The sequence below is a fragment of the Balaenoptera borealis genome, assembly GCF_965194805.1.
Source record: "Balaenoptera borealis genome assembly, chromosome: 3".
NCBI lineage: Eukaryota > Metazoa > Chordata > Mammalia > Artiodactyla > Balaenopteridae > Balaenoptera > Balaenoptera borealis.
This window is the reverse complement of record NC_138866.1, coordinates 66089915-66110305: the sequence shown is the minus strand read 5'-3', so window position 1 is coordinate 66110305 and position 20391 is coordinate 66089915. Positions and strand designations below refer to the sequence as shown.

At 35.6% G+C, this 20391-nt stretch overlaps 1 protein-coding gene and 1 pseudogene across 5 annotated transcripts in view; one reads left to right on the top strand and one right to left on the bottom strand.

Moving 5' to 3' along the window:
• Window positions 1-20391, top strand: part of NUBPL (NUBP iron-sulfur cluster assembly factor, mitochondrial) — a 438815-nt gene that overhangs the window by 245933 nt on the left and 172491 nt on the right. The gene's annotated exons all lie outside the window — the stretch shown is intronic.
• Window positions 8883-18178, bottom strand: LOC309625083 (cell division cycle-associated protein 3 pseudogene; annotated as a pseudogene). The gene has a single exon. The product of its transcript is annotated as a cell division cycle-associated protein 3 pseudogene (transcript).

Here is a 20391-nt window from a genome sequence, read left to right as displayed (position 1 = left end):
CTGCTACAGTGACACATAAAACATACGCTCAATAAAAGTAACTCCTTACAATAGCTATATACTCCAGAGTGAGTATATATAACTCAGTCTTCCCAACTTTTGCCCATTGTTAGAAATTCAGTGTTTTTGTTTCCCCCCCGATTATAAATATTTGTATGAAAGAATATCTTCTGTGTATTGCAGAATTTATATTACAAAGCCAAATTGCTTCCCAAGGGTCTGGGCAGCCATTTGTGATGTTACTTTTCACTCCAGATTTTTCTTGACTTTTTTTTGCCTTTTTTCCACCACCGTAACTTTAAAAATATTTTTAAAACTATTTACTTCACAAGAAAGTACGTAAGGTGCACTAATCTTAATATATTATACATGCCTGCATAATTGCTACCCAGATCAAGATCTAGAACATTTTTAATATCCAGGAGGTTCCCTCTTGTTCCTTCCCACTCAGTGCTCACTCTCCGAGGTAACCAGTATATGATTGATTGATTGATTGATATTTATTTATATATACATGTGTATTTTTCAGCTTTTTTGAGGTATAATTGACGTATAGAACTATATATATTTAAAGTGTACAATGTGATGATGTGACATGTATGCTTTGAAATGCTTACCACAATCAGGTTAATTAACGCATTCATCATCTCACATACCCGTGAGTTTTTTGGTGTATGTGATCAGAATGCTTAAGATCTACTCTAGACATGACTTCTTTAAGTATTTATAAGTTTTGCTTATCCTTAAACTTCATGTAATAGAATCTTTTATGTCTTATGTTTTTCTCTCAACATAATGCTGTGAGATCCTTCCATGTTTTTACTGAATCCTGGATATTTCTTTCTTTATTTTCAGCTGTATCGAGTCATATTGATAAATAATATTAAAATACATTTCAACCGTATAACATGATGATTTGAAAGGATTCCCACCATTGAGTTGATTATCACATTCACCACCTCAAATATTTCCTTTTTTTTTTTTTTTACTTTTAAAATTTGTTGGTGTGAACACTTAAGTTCTACTCTCTTAGCAAATTCTATTACCAATGCTAGTCACCATGTTATACATTAGATACTCAGACCTTATTCATCTTATAACTGAAAATTTGTACCTTTTTACCACCCTCTCCCTATTTCTTCTACCCCCTCAACCCCTGGCAACCACCATTCTACTCTGTTCGTGAGTTCAGCTCCCTTTTTAGATTCCACATATAAGTGGTACCATGCAGTATTTGTCTGTCTTTGTCTGGCTTATTTCACTTAGAGCATAATGCCCTCCATGTTCATGCATGTTGTTGCAAATGGCAGGGTTTCCTTCTCTTTGAAGGCTGAACGATATTCCACTGTATATATGTACCATATTTTTATCCATCTAAGGCACTTAGGTAGTTTTCGTACCTTGGATGTTGTGAATAGTCCTGCAATGAATATGGGAGTACAGATATATGTATATGAGCTAGTGATTTTGTTTCCTTTAGATATATACCTAGAGGTGGGATTTCTGGATCATATGGTAGTTCTATTTTTAATTTTTTGAGAAACATCCATACTGTTTTCCATAATGGCTGTACCAATTTATATTCCCACCAACAGTATGCAAGTTTTCCCTTTTCTCCACATCCTTGCCACAATTTATCTCTTATCTCTTTGATAATAGCCATTCTAACAGATGTGAGGTGATAGCTCATTGTAGTTTTGATTTGCATTTCCCTGATGATTAGTGATGTTGAGCACCTACTCATATACCTGTTGGCCTTTAGTATGTCTTCTTTGGAAGAGTGTCTATTCAAGTACTTTGCCTATTTTTTAATTGGGTTATTGTTTTTTGTTATTGAATTATATGAATTCCTTACATATTTTGGATATTAACCTCTTATTGGGTATGTGGCTTGCAAATAGTTTTTCCCATTCCATAGGTTGCCTTTTCATTTTGTTGATGGCTTCCTTTGCTAAGCAGAAGCTTTTTAGTTTGATGTAATCCCACTTGTTTATTTTTGCTTTTGTTTCCTTCACTTTTGGTGTCAAATCCAAAAAATCATTCCTAAGACTGATGTCAAGGACCTTGCCCCTTGTTTTCTTCTAGGAGTTTTACAGTTTCGGGTCTACTTTACATTCTTTAATCCAGTTTGAGTTGATTTTTGTGTATGGTGTAAGATAGAGGTCCAGTTTCATTCTTTTGCATGTGGCTGTCCAGTTTTCCCAGTACCATTTATTGAAGAGACTATCCTTTCCCCATTGTACATTCTTGGCTCCTTTGTTGAAAAGTAATTGACATACATACCTGGGTTTATTTCTGAGCTCTCTATTTTGTTCTGTTGATCTATGTATCTGTTTTAATGCAGATATCATACTCTTTTGATTACTATAGCTTTGTAATGTAGTTTGAAATCACGAAGAGTGATGCCTCTACTTTGTTCTTTCTCAAGATTGTTTTGTCTATTTGGGGTCTTTTCTGGTTCCATATGAGCTTTAGGATTATTTGTTTTATTTCTGTGAAAAATGCCATTGGAATTTTGATAGGGATTACATTGATCTGTAGATTGCTTTTGGTAGGATAGACATTTTAACAATATTAATTCTTCCAACTCATAAACACAGAATATCTTTCTGTTTATTTGTGTCTCCTTCAATTTCTTTTATCAAAATTCTGTAGTTTTCAGTGTACAGATCTTTCACCTCCTTGGTTAAATTTACCAAGATCAGATAATCCTTGAAATTCTAGATCTGCATCTCTCTACTCGTTTAAAGTAATTAGGGTGACATTCTAACCAACTCCTAGAAACTGTGTTACGCTAATTCTTATAATTGAGGGTAGGACTAAGAAGAGTGTTTTTGAGAAGAAGTCAAAGAAATAGCAATCAGAAAGGTTAAGGGAATGAAAATATGTGCCTTGCTTATTTTCAGGCTAGGCCATAACTCTGTTTCTCACCTTACTCAGAGTAAGGATAATATATAATATTAGAAGGTTGATGAAGAAACAAACTGTCAGTTATTTACATTGGGGAAGGCTTAGCAACTAGATAAGGAGAATGAGAAAGAAGTTACATAGGGAACATTTTATCAAGAGGGAGTCAGTGGGAATGAAGTAGATATGGGGAAAAAAATGTGATCTTTTAGATGGAGAAGGTAGATTAGTAAAGGAATTTAAGGCTAAGTGAGAGTCAGTCAGCCTAATGTCACATAAATATAAAGGACCTATTTTGTATTAGATAATGTTAATAGATATATTATCTGAGATTTGTACGTTCTGTGTTTAAACAACCAGCTTAGAAATCTTCTGACTATGCATTTTTGAATAATTGATATTCAGAATACAATTTGTCATCTATAAAGATGTTGATGGAACTGACTTGCATTACAACATTCATGATGATTCTGAGTAAGAAAAATACACAGAAGCATAAAGCACTTAATTATGTTTCTTTAAAAATAAATGTCAAGAAAAACATTTAAAAGTAAGATAAAATGTAATAGTACTTAAGGGACAATTATATCTCAGAATTCAAAATATTTTATAACTGTGCATGGGATAATAGAATTATTTTATATATTTTAATGTATATATTATGTTGATTTTTAAAAAATTATTTATTATGAATGGCTTTTAAGCTTTTCTAAATGAACTCAGACTCCTTTCTTTCAACAGTTCCCTATAGGTCCAGGGTATCTCTATCTCTGATATAATTATGAGGTATTTTATCTGCATTGATAATTTTTGGAATTATATTTGTGCTTATCTATTTTCTCACTTTATAGTTTGTTTTTTAGCTGGCAGAATTGTTTCTTTTACTTCTTCTGAGTAGTTCAGTAGAGTCCAATTAACAGGGACATTGTTGAGGCTGGGAAATGTAACCCAGAGCTATCATTTGCATATTAAAAAGAAGGACATTCTATTCTGGAACCTAGTTCCTATTAAATTAAATAAACTATGTTTACACATAAAAATAGTTATTAGATCTAATGGAAATCAGTAGCGTTTGTAAACTATTAGCCATAAGTATAATATATATATATGAATGACTCATTACAAAAAAAAGTGATTTGTCATTTTTATCTCACCAGTTAATCAGATATTTTGTAGATGTGTATTATCAAAATGGAATAACATTCTAAAATTTTTGTGTAGAAATTATTTGTGACAAATCTGATATTCCTTTCCTATATGAAAATTTAGGTAATATATTTTTAGAAATCTTGTCATTTAAGACAGGGGTCCCCAGCCGCTGGGCAATGGACCAGTAGCAGTCTGTGGCCTGTTAGGAACCGGGCTGCACAGCGGGAGGTGAGTGGCAGGCGAACGAGCAAAGCTTCATCTGTATTTATAGCCGCTCCCCATAACTCACACTACTGCCTGAGCTCCGCCTCCTGTCAGATCACCAGTGGCATTAGATTCTCATAGGAGTGCAAACCCTACTGTGAACTGCACATGCGAGGGATCTAGGTTGCACGCTCCTTATGAGAATCTAATGCCTGATCTGAGCTGGAGCTGAGGCGGTGATGCTAGTGCTGGGGAGTGGCTGCAAATACAGATTATCATTAGCAGAGAGGTTTGACTGCACAGAGACCATAATAAATCAGTTGCTTGCAGACTCATATCAAAACCCCATCAGTGAGTGGCAAGTGAAAACAAGCTCAGGGCTCCCACTGATTCTGCATTATGGTGAGTTGTATGATTATTTCATTATATATTACAGTGTAATAATAATAGAAATAAAGTGCACAATAAATGTAATGCGCTTGAGTCATCCCGAAACTATCCCCTGTGGCTGGTCCGTGGAAAAATTGTCTTCCATGAAACCAGCCCCGAATGCCAGAAAGGTTGGGGACCGCTGACTTAGGAGGTAATTTTAATTATTTTTGTTGATACTGGTGATATGTTGAGGTTAGGCTCTTTTCTTTCCCTTCTCTCTTAAACCTTCCATATCTCCTTACTTTGTAGAGAGAGGCAAGGGAAACCAACAGGACAATTTGAATTATTAGTACTCATGTAGAAACGGGAGAGTGAAAAATTAGCTTTTAAAAAGTGAAATCATCCCTCAAGATTAATTTGTTAATACTAGTTAACTGACTAATGTTTTTAAGCTTTGTTTCTCCTTTTTTCTGTATCCTGTTTGTATATCCCTTATATTTGTGGTGACCCAGTAATGATATGAGATTGATAATAAATCTGGGTTAAAATAATATTTAATACTATTCTTAAAAATTTTTAACCCAGCTTATTCTTTGTTAATATATATGGAGAGATATAATGAGAAAGTGAATTATCTAAGAAAAAAGTAGGAATTTATCTTATCCGGTGTTAATTTTATTTCAGCAAAAATATTATTTATAGAAAAATATCATATAACAGTATTTTATTTCTACTTCCTGAAAATTTTAATTATCTTCAGTCAGGGCAAAGAACAAAAAAAACAGTAATAAGGATTGGATAAATATTGATTTAATTTCATCCATATCATTACCCAGATGATTTTGTTTCCTAAATCTGCTCCTCTCTTAGGGTTTCCCATAACGAAGTTGTTCAGGTCAAAAGTCTAGGACTCATTCTTGATTTCTTTCTTTCCCTTACCCTATATATACAACCTATCAGCAAGTCCTCTAGATTTTACATCCCAAATAGATCTTAAATCTGTCTACTTCTCTTATCTTCTCCACCAACCTAGTACAATCCATCGTCATTTATTTAGAATAGTGCAAGAGCCTCCTAGGTGGTGTCTCTGCTTTCAACTCTTTTTTATATATCACTCTGTTCTTCAAACGATATTCAGAATGATCTTTAAAAACTTTCCTGCTTAAAACCATCCATATGCTAGGCAACCATCTTATTATTTGGAAAACTTGAAAATAATCAAGTATTTATTTTATTTTTCCTGTGCTATTAACCATATAGTTGATGAAGGAATTTTTTTTTTACAGAAATATTCCAGCTGATAAAGAAGGAATGATAGAATTATAGTATCATCAGTTTACAACTCTTAATGAAGTATTATAGATCTAAGTCAGTAATTATCCTGGTTGCTTATCTATCTATCTATCTGTCTATATATATAGAGAGAGAGTGAACACTGTATGTGATCTCCCTCCTGATTAGAGCATATAACATAAACTATTAAGTAGTCTTGCTCAAAATTCTAACCTGAATCTAATTAAACCTCCAGATCTCACGACCAGCTTATAAGAAATGTATGAGTAAGAGAAACATGTTAAGTGACACTGTGGGAGTGCAGTCAGGAAATCCAGAATGTAGACAATCTTATAGGGCTCAGTTTTTTTCAACAAATAAATTGCAAGAGAAAAAAAAAAGTAAAGGAGCAATGATCTATAGATTAAAAAGGTCAAGAAACTGATTAATTGCAATATCTGGACCTTATTTGTATTCTGATTTGAACCAATAAGCTTTTTAAAAAAATGGTACACAGGGAAATTTGAACACTGGCTAGATAGTTGATGATTGTAGTAAATTATTATTGAAAATAATGTGTAATGATGGTAATATTGATAGTGGTCACATTTACAAGAGTCCTTATCTTTTAGAGATACATACTAAATTGTGTATAGAGGAAATGATATGATGTCTGAGGGATAGATGGGGAGTGAGTAAAGGTACAGATTAATTAAGACCAGTGATGAATTAATAATTGTTTTTCTTTTTTAATGGCCACGCTGCGCAGCTTGCAGGATCTTAGTGCCCCGATCAGGGATTGAACCTGCGCCCCCTGCAGTGGAAGCACGGAGTCCTAACCACTGGACCGCCAGGGAATTCCCCATGAATTAATAATTATTGAAACTGGATGATAAAGATATCAGAGTCCATTTTGCATTTTTCACATATGTCTTAACTTCCTATAATTAAATTTAAAACAAAACAAAAAGCCATTGTGCCTAGACTGTAATCCAAACTATTTATCTTAGCAGGTTCTACCTAATTTGTCCCCTACTTACCTCATCTCAACCATGCTCATCCTTACTCAGAGTACACTTATTTCTTCCTTTTCTGCAGAAACCACAAGTTCATTTCCATTTTAGGGCCCTTGAAATTGCTGTTCTCTCTATCTGCAACCCTCTTTCCCTGGATCTTTAGTGTCTGACCCCTCTTGACATTCAGGTCTCATTTAATTTTAATTTTAATTTTTTTCAGGTCTCATTTTAATGTCACCCTAGAAGAGCTGGCTGTGACAATCATCTCATCTTGTTTCATTTTCCTCAGAACACTTACAATGATTTGACATTTTCTTTTATATTTATTTATTTATTGACAGTTTCCACCATTAGAGTGTAAGCTACATGACAGTGGTGGTAAGATCTTGACTCTTGTTCACTTTTAAATTCCCAGCACTTCAGACAAATACCTAGCAAATATGGCTGGTACTTAATAAATGTTTTTGAATGAATCAATTAAATGTTTGTGAAGCTGTTGAATTATAAGAGCATTATTAATCTTTTACATTTGGAATATCAATATTATATACTATTGTTGCCTAATGAAAGTATTTAATATTCAGCTGACATTTTCATTATTAATGTTTTCAAAGGCTCACGTGTGGGAGAATTAGCTCAGTAGCAAAGCTTCAGAAAGATTTTTAAAAATTTACAAAATGTCACATTTTCTCTTAGCATTTATTTTAAAATATCTGTATTTTGTGTAATTAATGTCACATCTTGTCTAAAAGCTGTTTTTCATATCTGGATAAGTAGAGGTTAAGTTTTTTGTTTTTAGTTTGTTTATATTATTTATTTACCTTTGGCTGCGTTGGGTCTTCGTTGCTGTGCATGGGCTTTCTCTAGTTGTGGCGAGCAGGGGCTACTCTTTGTTCCGGTGTGCGGGCTTCTCATTGTGGTGGCTTCTCTCGTTGTGGAGCATGGGCTCTAAGCGTGCGGGCTTCAGTAGTTGTGGCTCACGGGCTCTAGAGCACAGGCTCAGTAGTTGAGGCTCACGGGCTCTAGAGCACAGGCTCAGTAGTTGTGGCTCACGGGCTTAGTTGCTCCGCGGCATGTGGGATCTTCCCAGCCCAGGGCTCGAACCCGTGTTCCCTGCATTGGCTGGCGGATTCTTAACCACTGTGCCGCCAGGGAAGCCCCAGAGGTTAAGTTTTGTGATATGTGTTTATGTGTGATATGAAAATTTGGCAAACATTTCTTGGCTCATGTGAATAATAATGAGACACATAATTATATCTTTTATCAAGAAGGAACTGAGAAATACTTTATAGGTAAATGCATAGAGAAAATGAGACAGTAAAATTAGGAGAACTCTTTTTAAAAAAACAAAGAAGATAATATATTTTGTTATGAACAATCAAACATATATATATGTACATATATATGTAAGTGGTGTCATTTAAAATAATTTAGGGAAGTTGTTCATAATGGTTATTGAATAAAATGATATGTTTCACTGGTGAAATAATTTTCATCCTAATATTTATTATTAGAGATACACATGTGATGCAAAGACTGGTGGATTCCTTCCTCCTTGTGTCCTCGGGATACTTTCCGTCCACAGCACAATTTGGCCTCCAGAGTTGAGCTCATGGCCAGGGTGGCTCCTCTCATCATCCTCCATGTATGGCAAATAGGAGTCTTAGATCATGGCCTTTCCACCAGAAACTTGCCACTATGCGCTTCTCTTGTTCACTGTCTCATATTAAGTGCTACAGATCTGGAAACTTCTTCAGATTTGACTCTGCCAAGACATATTTTATTCTAAGTGGGTTTGTTTGTTTGTTCTTTTGCTTATTTTTCTATTTATTTCTCTATTCAGTCAGGTTTATTGTGGTTTGTCATGCGGAAAGCACTAGCTTTGAGATTGTAGGGAATAAGATAGAGATGAACATAGCTTAATATACTTATTTCAGGGATGTTGCCTTAGCTAGTTTCTCTTTTGGAATTGTCTTTAGAATGAGTTTTTAAGTTAACTATGTGCTCACACATTTATAGTCCTATCTTAGTTTTGGGGGGAGTCAGAGAAAACGAGCGTTCCCTCAGTCTACCTGGGAAAGAAGGGGTGAGAAGACACAGAATATCACTAGGCTCTGGGGCCACACAGGGCCTAGTTCTCTACCAAGGAAAGTGCTGATTTCCCTTGTCATGGTCCTGGCCTTGCTCCCAAGCTTGTCCTCCAGTTTTAGAAGTCGTTCAGTTCCCAGAATGCCCCCTTCCTTTAGATCCCTAACATTTTCACTCATGGGAGAAAGCCGCTTACCCTGTTGTAGTGTCAGGGTCTCAGGGGAGTTGTCATCCTGCAGGATGGCGAGCGGAGATCTCCCTAGTACCTTGCCATTTGGTTTCTGTCTATTGTGCTTAGAACCTGAAGATCAGGGAGTCTCGGGGTCTCTCAAGGGCTTGCCTGAGCCCCGGCTGGCCCTAACAGTTTCTGTGAGCTGTCCTGTTTCCTCCTTGGAAAACACCTGCTTGGAGGGGAAGCTCAAGATGGTGTCTGGCTCCAAGATGTTGCCTGGTCCTCAAGGGATTACTGTTGCCCATGGGCAATTCCAATTCAGATGAAGGTGCCTCTGGAGGCAGAGCAGGCTCTGGGGGAGGATTCAGTTTGGGGGTTTCAGTCTCAAATAGTTCACTGAGCTGTTTTACCAGTGGGTTTGGGGGGGGTCTCTGCTGCTGGAGTTCATAGGTATCCATGAAGTGCCAGGGTAGGAGAGCAGGCATCTGAGTCCTGGGACTGATTAAGACCCTCCCACTACTTCTCTGTAGGTCAGTTGGGGTGTGGGGTCTGCACTTGAACAGGAGTGCGCAGGATACCTGCACTAAGTGAACGGGGATCTGCCTGTAGAGCCAAATGCATGCTGTGCAGTGGAGGCCGTGTGGAGTGAGAGGGATGCTCTTGGCTGAACCCATCTCAACTAGAAGGAATAGGGGGGGTTAGGGCCCAGCCCAGGCTAGGAAGATGCTGGGCCCCAATTCCACTTTTGGGTGCACAGCAACTCCTCCAGTTTGTTGACTAATGATAATTTGTTTAGCCTTTCTCCCTTTAAAGGACATTGAAGTTTGAGCCACTTTTTCTTTATTTAAAAAAATTATTGCATTGAGCTTCTTTGCAAATGAGATAACACTGTTTTTGGATATATAATTTCTGTGTTTGTTTAAGATTCACAAAAATCCAAAGATTCACAAATTAATTTGATATTTTCTTAGGTGCCTTTACATTGTACTAAGTTTTTTGAGAACCTCTTTCTTCCTTCCTTTTTTCTTCTCCCCTTTCTTTCTCTCTCTTCTTTTATCTCTCTCTTTCTTTCTTCTTTGAATGTTTAAGTTCTACTCTCTTAGCAGATTTCAACTGTGCAATACAGTGTTATCAACTATGATCATATGTTTTACTATAGATCCTCAGACCTTATTCATCTTACAGCTAAAAGTTTGTACCCATTTAACAACCTCTCCTATTTCCCCCACATCCCAGCCCCTGGCAACCACTTTTCTACTCTGTTCCTATGAATCTGACTTAAAAAAAAAAAAGCCACATATGAGTGATACCATGCAGTATTTATTTGTCTTTCTCCACATAGCTTATTTCACTTAGCTTAATGTCCTTAAGGTCCATCCATGTTGTCATAAATGGTAGGATTTTCTTCTTTCTCATGGCCAAATAATATTCCAGGCTCTGTGTGTGTGTGTGTGTGTGTGTGTGTGTGTATCACATCTTCTTTATCCATTCTTCCATTGACAGACACTTAGGTTGTTTCAGAATCTTGGCTATTATGAATAATGCTGCAATAAACATGGGAGTGCAGATATTCTCTTGAATATCCTGTTTTCATTTTCTTTGGAAATATGCCCAGAAGTGGGATTACTGGATCATATGGTAGTTCTATTTTTAATTTCTTGAGGAACATCCATACTGTGTTCCATAGTGGGCTCACCAGTTTACACTCCCACTAACAATGCAGAAAGTTCTCTTTCTGCACACCCTCACCAACACTTGTTATCTCATTGTATTTTTAATGATAGCCATTCTAACAGGTGTGAAGGCGGTATCTCATTGTGGTTTTGATTTGCATTTCTCTGATGACTAGTGAGTGATATTGAGCACCTTTTCATGTACCTGTTGGCCATTTATGTGTCTTCTTTGGAAAAATGTCTCTTTGGCTCCTCTGCTCCTTTTAAAATCAGATTGTTTGATTTTTTGCTGTTGAGTTGTATGAATTCATTATATATTTTGAATAGTAACCCCTTATCAGATATGTGATTAGCAAATATTTTCTCCCATTCAGTAGGTTGCATTTTCACTTTGTTAATTGCTCCCTTTGCTGTGCGGTAGCTTTTTAGTTTGATGCGGTCCCGCTTGTTTGTTTTTGCTTTTGTTTGCTTTGCTTTTGGTGTTAAATCCAGAAAGTCACTGCCAAGACCAATGTCAAGGAGCTTACCCCCGTTTTCTTCTAAGAGTTCTACTTTCAGGTCTCTTTCAATTTTTTAATCCAGTTTGAGTTGATTTTTGTGTATGGTTTAATATAGGGGTCCAGGTTCATTCTTTTGTATGTGGCTGTCCAGTTTTCTCAACACCTTTTATTGAAGAGACTATCCTTTCCCTGTTGTATATTCTTGGGGAAATAGTTTCTTAAAATTTTTTTAACAGAAACATATCAGAAAATTTATTTAGTCATGCTATAATTACCCAAAATGAAATTGAATTGTTGCCACAGTTAGTTTTTGGGGAAAAGGACAGAAGTCCTATGTTTTCAAAATACAGAGTTGAGGGTATCTTGTAAAAATCTTTTCTAACTATATCGGAGCATAACATGTTATGCATAGGCCTTTAGGTAAAGATAATACTGCTGAATCATCTGTATCTCAGGATGCTTCTTACTTAACTAAACTCTTAATGGTTTTTAAAGATGTGACAGGACCTATGAAATTGAGTATATATGTTTAAAAAAATTTAGAATGAGTAAGTAGTTCTTGAAAGAGCTAGACGCCTTACTTGTAGCTTCATGGGTGGTTGGTTTTTCCTTCAGTTTGATGGCCATCATTAGGCAAGTCTACTTCTCCTGTGGTGACGATGCTTATAGCACCTCCTAGTGTGAAACCCAGGGCCAACAAACATCCAGTAACTATCAGTATTGATTTTAGGTGCTTCATGTTTCTGTGAATGGCTACGTCAGATGACAAATTTCAGTGATTTCAGTTGTTATAAAAAGCAGAGAACAAAATTGGGAGTGTTGATGAAAATTTCATGTGCAGAACTTTGTTGCCAAAATTATTTGGCAGTTTAAATGCATCCAGATCCAATTTTTGAGAGATGTGTTGATCCTGCGTATAGGAACTTCCCTGGCCCACACTGCTAATGGGGGAGGAGTAGCCCTCCATGAAGGTGAGAATACCAGTCAGGCTTTTATTTTTACAACACAACATTTTTGCATTTGAGCATCAAATTTCAAAGCACATGACTTTTTGATTCATAGATATTTGCTGCTGAATTTATGTTATAATGTTTGGCCAAATATCTAGCACAAGCCTAAGATGATTGTGGATTGAAAGAGCCTAGCTGAGGAATGCTAACCAGTCATTCTCAGGTTTTCTTCATAGATCACTTGTGTAGGTCATCTTTGCAAAACCATGAAAATGTTATGTTCTGAGCTTTCATCAAGAGTCTATGTAAGAAATGTCTATGTCTCTTCTTCTTTTGGAGGATGTTGGAAGAGGAATGGGACAGTGGGGATGGGGTAACTGTTATGGAAAGGCGGTACATTATATGGAAAGAATGTGGGCTGTGGTGACAGAAGGTTAGTAGCTTTGGTGGTGGGAGGATGTGGAAGGTCTCTTTTGATTGTCTATGTTTTTCAACAAAATTAGGCATTTATTGGGTATATACGTACCTGGGTACTATACTTGGCCTGAAGATATAAAAGTGAATAAGACTACTATTTAAATAGGAGGACAGCAGTTTGGCTGTATTGTTAGTACACATTTCTTCCAGTTTTTTGGTTTGTGCTCAAGTTTTAGTCTTAGTTTGCTCACTGTTGGTCTTTCTTCCCCCCTATTTTTATTTTTTCATTGATTGGGGGAATTGAGAGAGAGGGGAGAGAGACCAACGGACTGATTCAGGCCATAAAATCAACTTACATTTTATGTTAGGTATCCGCATATATTTCTTTACTCTGACTTATTGTCCTATATGTTAATATTTCAGAATTATTGAGACTATACCTGATTCAAGGAGTTAATTTCTTACATCCAGATAGTCTTGCTTTCTGATGCCAAAGTAGTTTGGTCAGAACTTCAACCTTTAGCTTTATTTGTTCATTCATAACTAGTTTGCTGTTTTAAATACAAGAATCAAACCTCATACTATATGCCTATTTTGATGCAATTTTGCAAAAGTATGTACTCATATTAAATAAAATTATTTCTTCAACTGGAAGAGAAAAAAAAAGAATTCTCATGTTAAATGTGACTTGAAATTTATAATCTGATTAACAAGAGTCTAGTTGATAACAAAGATTTTTAAATGAACAACCATGATATTTAAATTAAAAATGACTTATCTGGGCATCAGTACGAAACTAAGAGAAAATATGTTCCAAAATAACATATATGTATCATTATTATCTTATCTGAGAAACCATAGCTTGCTAACGAGAGTTAGTTTCTGTGTAGAACACAGGTTTGTATTGAGCCTCACCATGATACAGTTAGTTTTCTTGTACTTCATGGCATTGCTTACTTCCTACTCTGGCCTGCATTCTGTTATTATGCACATGCCACTGGAGGCAGGGATATGTTAGGAAGAATTAGGGCACAAGTTCTATTTATTTACAGGTTTTGGGGGTAATTTTTGTTTGAGAAGGGTATGATGATACTTAATTAATATTAGTTTTCCAGTTTTATAGACAACAAACTGAGGTCTAGAAAGATAACTTTCATCAAGATTACAGGTGATATACTAATTGGTTTGTTTATTGTCCTCCTATCCCCGTTTCATGGGGACAGGAGCTTCAGGTATCTTGTTCATTGCTGTATTCCCAGTGTCTAGAACAGCGCGTGGCACATGTAAATATTGGTATTAATTTCTAAGTTAGGGTTAAACTCTGTAATGATGATTCTGTGTATCCACTTATTTATATTCTGGTTTTAGGCATGCATATTAATGTGTGATCTGAAATATTAAGATAAATATGAAGATACCTGTTGAGGAGAGAACAACTTCTAGATATAGTACAACATTCACTTGCTCATCAGGGTACAAGATTATTGTGAACAAGCCTGCATATAATGACCAGTGTGCATAAATGAGAACGGAGAAACAGCTGCTCATTTAATGGTCTTTTAATGAGATGCATAAACTTCAGTCTGTTTTCCTGTTTCTTTGCAATTTAGTGATTTCAGGTTTCTTGGATGTCTTTTGGGTACGTCTGAAGTAATTATGTAGTTTAGGAAGTCGGAAAGTGCTGAAGTTGATGAGATGGGAATTAGATTGTTTTACGTGTGTTTTTTTTCCCCCTCTGTCCTCAAACCTACTTCCAATCTATATCTGTATCACCTTCATCTCTATTCTTTCTCCATCCTTAATCCTTCTCAAAATCCTTTGTTAAACGTAGTTATAGCTAAAAGCTGCTGCATTTTTTAGTTTTCGCTAGGAAAAGTCACATGTGACAGTACATTTATTGTTTTTTTCTTCACCTTTGTAGGTGGCAGGTCTACTTAACAGGAGCAAGATACAGGTCACTAAAATGTAGAAATTTAATTAATATATTCAAACAACAGATGTGCCTTCTTTTCTGCTCACTTCCTAGCCCTTATTTTTAGTCATTTACATCTTTTAAATTGTACTTTGACCCAGTGTTTTCATGCTTAATTTTACTGGAGAGAAATTTCCCTTTAATTTGCAAAAAGCCACTTAACTCAGTTTATGACATCTAAACATATGGAAAATATATTTTTAAATGACTTGTTCAGGTCATTTTGGAATGTGGTGACCTCAGAAATAGACAAATATTTTCCTAACACCTGGTTAGAAGAGTAGACATGATAGGCTTACTGAGAGAAATTTTAATTTTGACTTGCATGATATGACAAGCTTCTCTTTAAAGTAACTTTTTTCAATACAATACTACTATTTAATTATTTAATGCTTTTTAGAAAATCCGTGATTTCATTTCCTCTTCAGAAAGAAACCTCTATAAATCAGACAAAGTTATTTTTATTATCCATATTTTGCAGAGTAAGTTTTAGGCAAATCATTTGATTTCAGAGTTTCCATTCCTTTATCTGTAAAATAAGGACATTGGACAAGATAATCTCTAGAGTTCCTCCTAGCTCTAAAATTCTCTGTTTATAACCATCGTAAGATGAGGAAACAGAAGCATAAAAAAGTTAAGCAGCTTGGGTAAGTTCAAACAATGAATTAATAATAAAACCTTGATATATGACTTTCTGACTGACCTATTTATTGACACTTACACACAACCATTATGCCTGAAACTGAAACTGCTGATTTCTTTCTTTCCTTACAGAAAACATATCAGTTAAAAAAAATTATGCTACAAATATAATCCTTTTTATTTTTCTAAAAGCTCAAATATATTTCTGTAGTCTCAAGTTAAATCCTTGTGATTTAGTAGGTGCTTATTCATATTTTTAAAAGGAGGAGGTCTTACAAATAGCGGTTCCCATAGCAACAAAAGACAAATCAGAAAACAAAGCATATCTTAAGTTATGAAGTATGAGTAATGAAGTAAGTCAAAAGTAAACCAATTTCACGTATAGCAAAAGAAAAAAATAGAAAAGATTCTTGTGACAATTTTCTTCCATCCTTTTATTTTATATTATTATTATTATTATTATTATTGTGCAAATTATTCTACAATTTGTATCTGAATGTGTGATAAGCATTGGAATGATTCGAGCTTCCTTTTGTTGGTTGAGTATATCTCAGTCATGAGTGTTTTGTATTAGCTGGAAAATTGGATTAGATCTCTCGACCTTTAAGGGTTTGTGATTGAATCCCCTCCCCACTCCTCAACTCAGTGGTGGTTCCCTCAACAACTTTTCAGGAATGCATCTATTTTGTAAATTATGACATTTTATATAGATATAACACATTAATTCCTAGATGAGCCAGAATGAGGTATTTTAGGATGGCAGTCAGAGTAGATTGTAGTTCAAAACAAATTTAGATTTGAGTTCTTTGTGAATTTAAGCTAATTTTCCATAAGAAATATGATTGTTCCATGAAATAAAATTTTTAAATATACCAATTTGCTTTTAGCTTTCTTGTTTTTATATAAAGTGCTCCCTTTAAAAAAAAATAGCTTGTTTTGTCATTTTGGTGCTTTCGATAAGAATACTTTCTATTTACTTTTTTCTGTAAGCAAATCTCTCACAGATGTTTTTCAAGTTACATAAACAGGTCATGGTCACATTTTCTTTTTTTAAGTAGTTGGAAGGAACCTTAGTGATCATCTAATCTAAAACACTTTAACAGATGAGAAAATTGAGGGCCAGAGAGGTTAATTGGCTGACCCATGGTAATCTAGCTAATTAGTGATAAAAATGATTGGAATTTAGGTATGCCAATTTTCCACACTAGAATTCTTCTGTTTGATGAGTAGATATCTGGACTGTTACCTGTACCCAGCTAGATTCATAGTCTTGATTTTTACCGAACTCCTCCTTTCCAGTGCTGTTTTTTTTTTTAATCATAGTGATTAATGTCTGAATCAGAATTTGAAATCTGAAAGCTGCATTATAATAGCTCATACTTAAAATGTAACTGAATATGGAGCTACAGTTTCTCACAGTTGGTTTTCTATTTGATGTGAGTTAGATCTTTAAATTTTTAGAATAAAAATAGACGGTGGGTAGAATGATGGTTATTGACTTAAAACTAGAATTTAGTGGTGGATTATTGAAAGATAAAATATTCTTTAACAGCACAAAGTCAACATTCCCCTGGTTACAAGACCGTGCTTTAATATATAAAAGACTCTTAAAGGATAATGTAAGGAAAGAATACTGTGATATACCATAAAAAAATGCTCAGAAATAGAAGAAACATCATTATAATTAACCAGGAAAATGGGGGAGGGGGAGAAAGGAAACAAATGATTCTTCTATTTCTTACTTATATTATCTAAGTAAATAATTTTCTGTGGGTCTATAGTGTCTACTTTATATATCTATTTTATCATACTCTGAAAAAGTGGTGTAGTAAAGCTCATTTGTTCTTTTTTTAAAAAATATTTATTTATTTATTTGGCTGCGCTGGGTCTTAGTTGCAGCACGTGGGATCTTCTTTGAGGCATGTGGGATCTATTAGTTGTGTAATGTGGAATCTAGTTCCCTGACCAGGGATCGAACCTGGGCCCCCTGTATTTGGAGCATGGAATCTTAACCACTGGACCACCAGGGAAGTCCCATAAAGCTTATTTGTTCTTGGGGTTGTGGTAGCAGAAGTCTTCAGGGGCTTGGAGAATAGTGACGCTGCACCCAATTCTCTGGGAGACTTGGGAGCATGACTTGAGTCACACAGACCAGGATTTATATCCCAACTCCATCACTCACCATCAGCCTGACCTTGGGCAATTTTCTTAACTTCTCTAATCCTGAATATTCTTATCTCTGTAAAATAAGAGATTATAATGCCCATTTTACAATGTTACGTAAATGTATCTACCCTATAATAGGCTCTCATTAACTATTCATTTCCATTTGCACTCCTTTACCTGTTATCTGTAGACCCTTCTCCTCACCTCTTCCCTATTCACTAGCCAGTTCGACCTGATGGCCCCTAAGACTCAAATGTAGGACTCCAGATCACAGGTAACTAGAGCTAAAGAAATAAGCTCGACTGGGACAGATCATCTCTAGCATGCAGTACTACATTGGGTAGACTGCTCTCCTGGAACATAGTGTCCCTCAAGTTCAGTAACATCTTTAAGAACCATCAAAACCATTGGACAATGACTGGGGCTCCATGCAGCTTCTATGGCAGCTACCATCCTGCTCCTTCAGGACCTTGAATCCTCCCAAGTACAATATTTTTTCTAAGAATTTTTTTAAAAAGAATATGATGGTTTTATAGTTTTCCTAATTAAAGGGAGTACCACACATCTAAATATATTTTATAAACTGTCCCAGATTAAGTTAATAAAGTGATTTGTTACTCCTACTTAAAAAAAAAAATTCTGAAGCTTCAGCCTTTAGGTATATAGGGAGAGTTTTTATTTTTTAATTTCTTTTAGTAATTTTTAAAAATAAAAATATCATGATTCTCAGGCAAGTTTGTGATATTTTAGGCCTTTTTTGGTAGCAGTCCTATCCTTCACTAACATCTCCTTCCTGGGTGATGAACATCTGTGGCCTAAAGCAAGACTCTGGAGAGTTTAGAGAGATGTTCTCATAATTAACTGAAATATTGTTACTTTTGTGATAACATCATTATTTTTATATTGTGAAGTTTTACTGTTTCAGTTGTACTATGGATTTACATGGGACATCTGTGGGCTAGCCTGGGAATTGGATAATCTTTTAAACATTATTTTAGAAACTAGGTAACAAAGATTGACCCATATATCAACTTTTGGATAAGAAGTCCTCTGTGAATTGATGCTATCTCCAGGTTGTCAGGGTCAGTCTTGCTCTGTATCTCTGCTAGAACAATTAAGGAAATGTGAGATGATGATAAAGGGAAAGATAAAGAGTACGGTTTCTTTCTTTCTCAAAACATTACTGCTATCACATGGGTTGGTAGTGCCTTTGGAGGGATTTAGTCAAGAAGTTTTCCACCCCCACCCCCTTTTCCTATGGAAAGGAAGAAATTTTTTTTTTTTAATAAATCTATTTATTTGTTTTTATTTATTTTTGGCTGTGTTGGTCTTCGTTACTGCACGAGGGCTTTCTCTAGTTGCGGTGAGCGGGGGCTACTCTTTGTTGCTGTGCGCAAGATCTAGGCTCGTGGGCTTCAGTATTTGTGGCTTGCGGGCTCTAGAGCACAAGCTCAGTAGTTGTGGCACACGGGCTTAGTTGCTCCACGGCACGTGGGATCTTCCCAGAACAGGGCTCGAGCCCTGCATTGGCAGGCGGATTCTTAACCACTGCACCACCAGAGAAGTCCCAGAAAGGAAGAAAGTTGAAAATGGATTAGAGAACTTTCATCCGAAAAAAAATGAAAATATTAGAGAAGAACTTTTAGATCATTGTTGTAACTTAAATAATGTGTTTTCATCTTATAACTGGGTCAGCTGTTATCAAAATAGTCTCAAGGATAAGTTCATTATATTTTGTTGTGTCATTTATTTCCACAAGCCAGTAGGCCATCAACTCAAGTAGAAATTTTTTTGTTATTCAGATTTTTATTGTGGTATTTATATTTAAATAATTTCACCTTTATAGCAATTTTCTTCTTGCAACCAAAATAAAATATTCCATGATTTTATGAATAAGTCACTGGGCAGAGCAAAAAATATGGTTCAGACTTAATCCTATTTTGTATTCTATTTTAGATTTATATTTTATATAAAAGGTACCTCACATGGCAAAAAATTTAATTTTATTAGTATAATAAAATTGTAAGGAGCAATCCAAAAATGGGCAGAAGACCTAAATAGGCATTTCTCCAAAAAGATATACAGATTGCCAACAAACACATGAAAGAATGCTCAACACCACTAATCATTAGAGAAATGCAAATCAAAACTACAATGAGGTATCACCTCATACCAGTCAGAATGGCCACCATCAAAAAATCTACAAACAATAAATGCTGGAGAGGGTGTGGAGAAAAGGGAACCCTCTTACACTGCACTGTTGGTGGGAATATGAATTGATACAGCCACTATGGAGAAAACTATGGACGTTCCTTAAAAAACTAAAAATAGAACTACCCTACAACCCAGCAGTCCCACTACTGGGCATATACCCTGAGAAGACCATAATTCAAAAAGAGTCATGTACCACCATGTTCACTGCAGCTCTATTTAGCTCTATTTACAAGACCCAGGACATAGAAGCAACCTAAGTGTCCATCGACAGATGAATGGATAAAGAAGATGTGGCACATGTATACGATGGAATACTACTCAGCCATAAAAGGAAACGAAATTGAGTTATTTGTAGTGAGGTGGATGGACCTAGAGTCTGTCATACAGAGTGAAGTAAGTCAGAAAGAGAAAGACAAATACTGTATGCTAACACATATATATGGAATCTAAAAAATAAAAAAAAAAAGATTATGAAGAACCTAGGGACAGGACAGGAATAAAGACACAGACGTAGAGAATGGACTTGAGGATGTGGGGAGGGGGAATGGTAAGCTGGGATGAAGTGAGAGAGTGGCATGGACTTATATATACTACCAAATGTAAAATAAATAGCTAGTGGGAAGCAGCCGCATAGCACAGGGAGATCAGCTCGGTGCTTTGTGACCACCTAGAGGGGT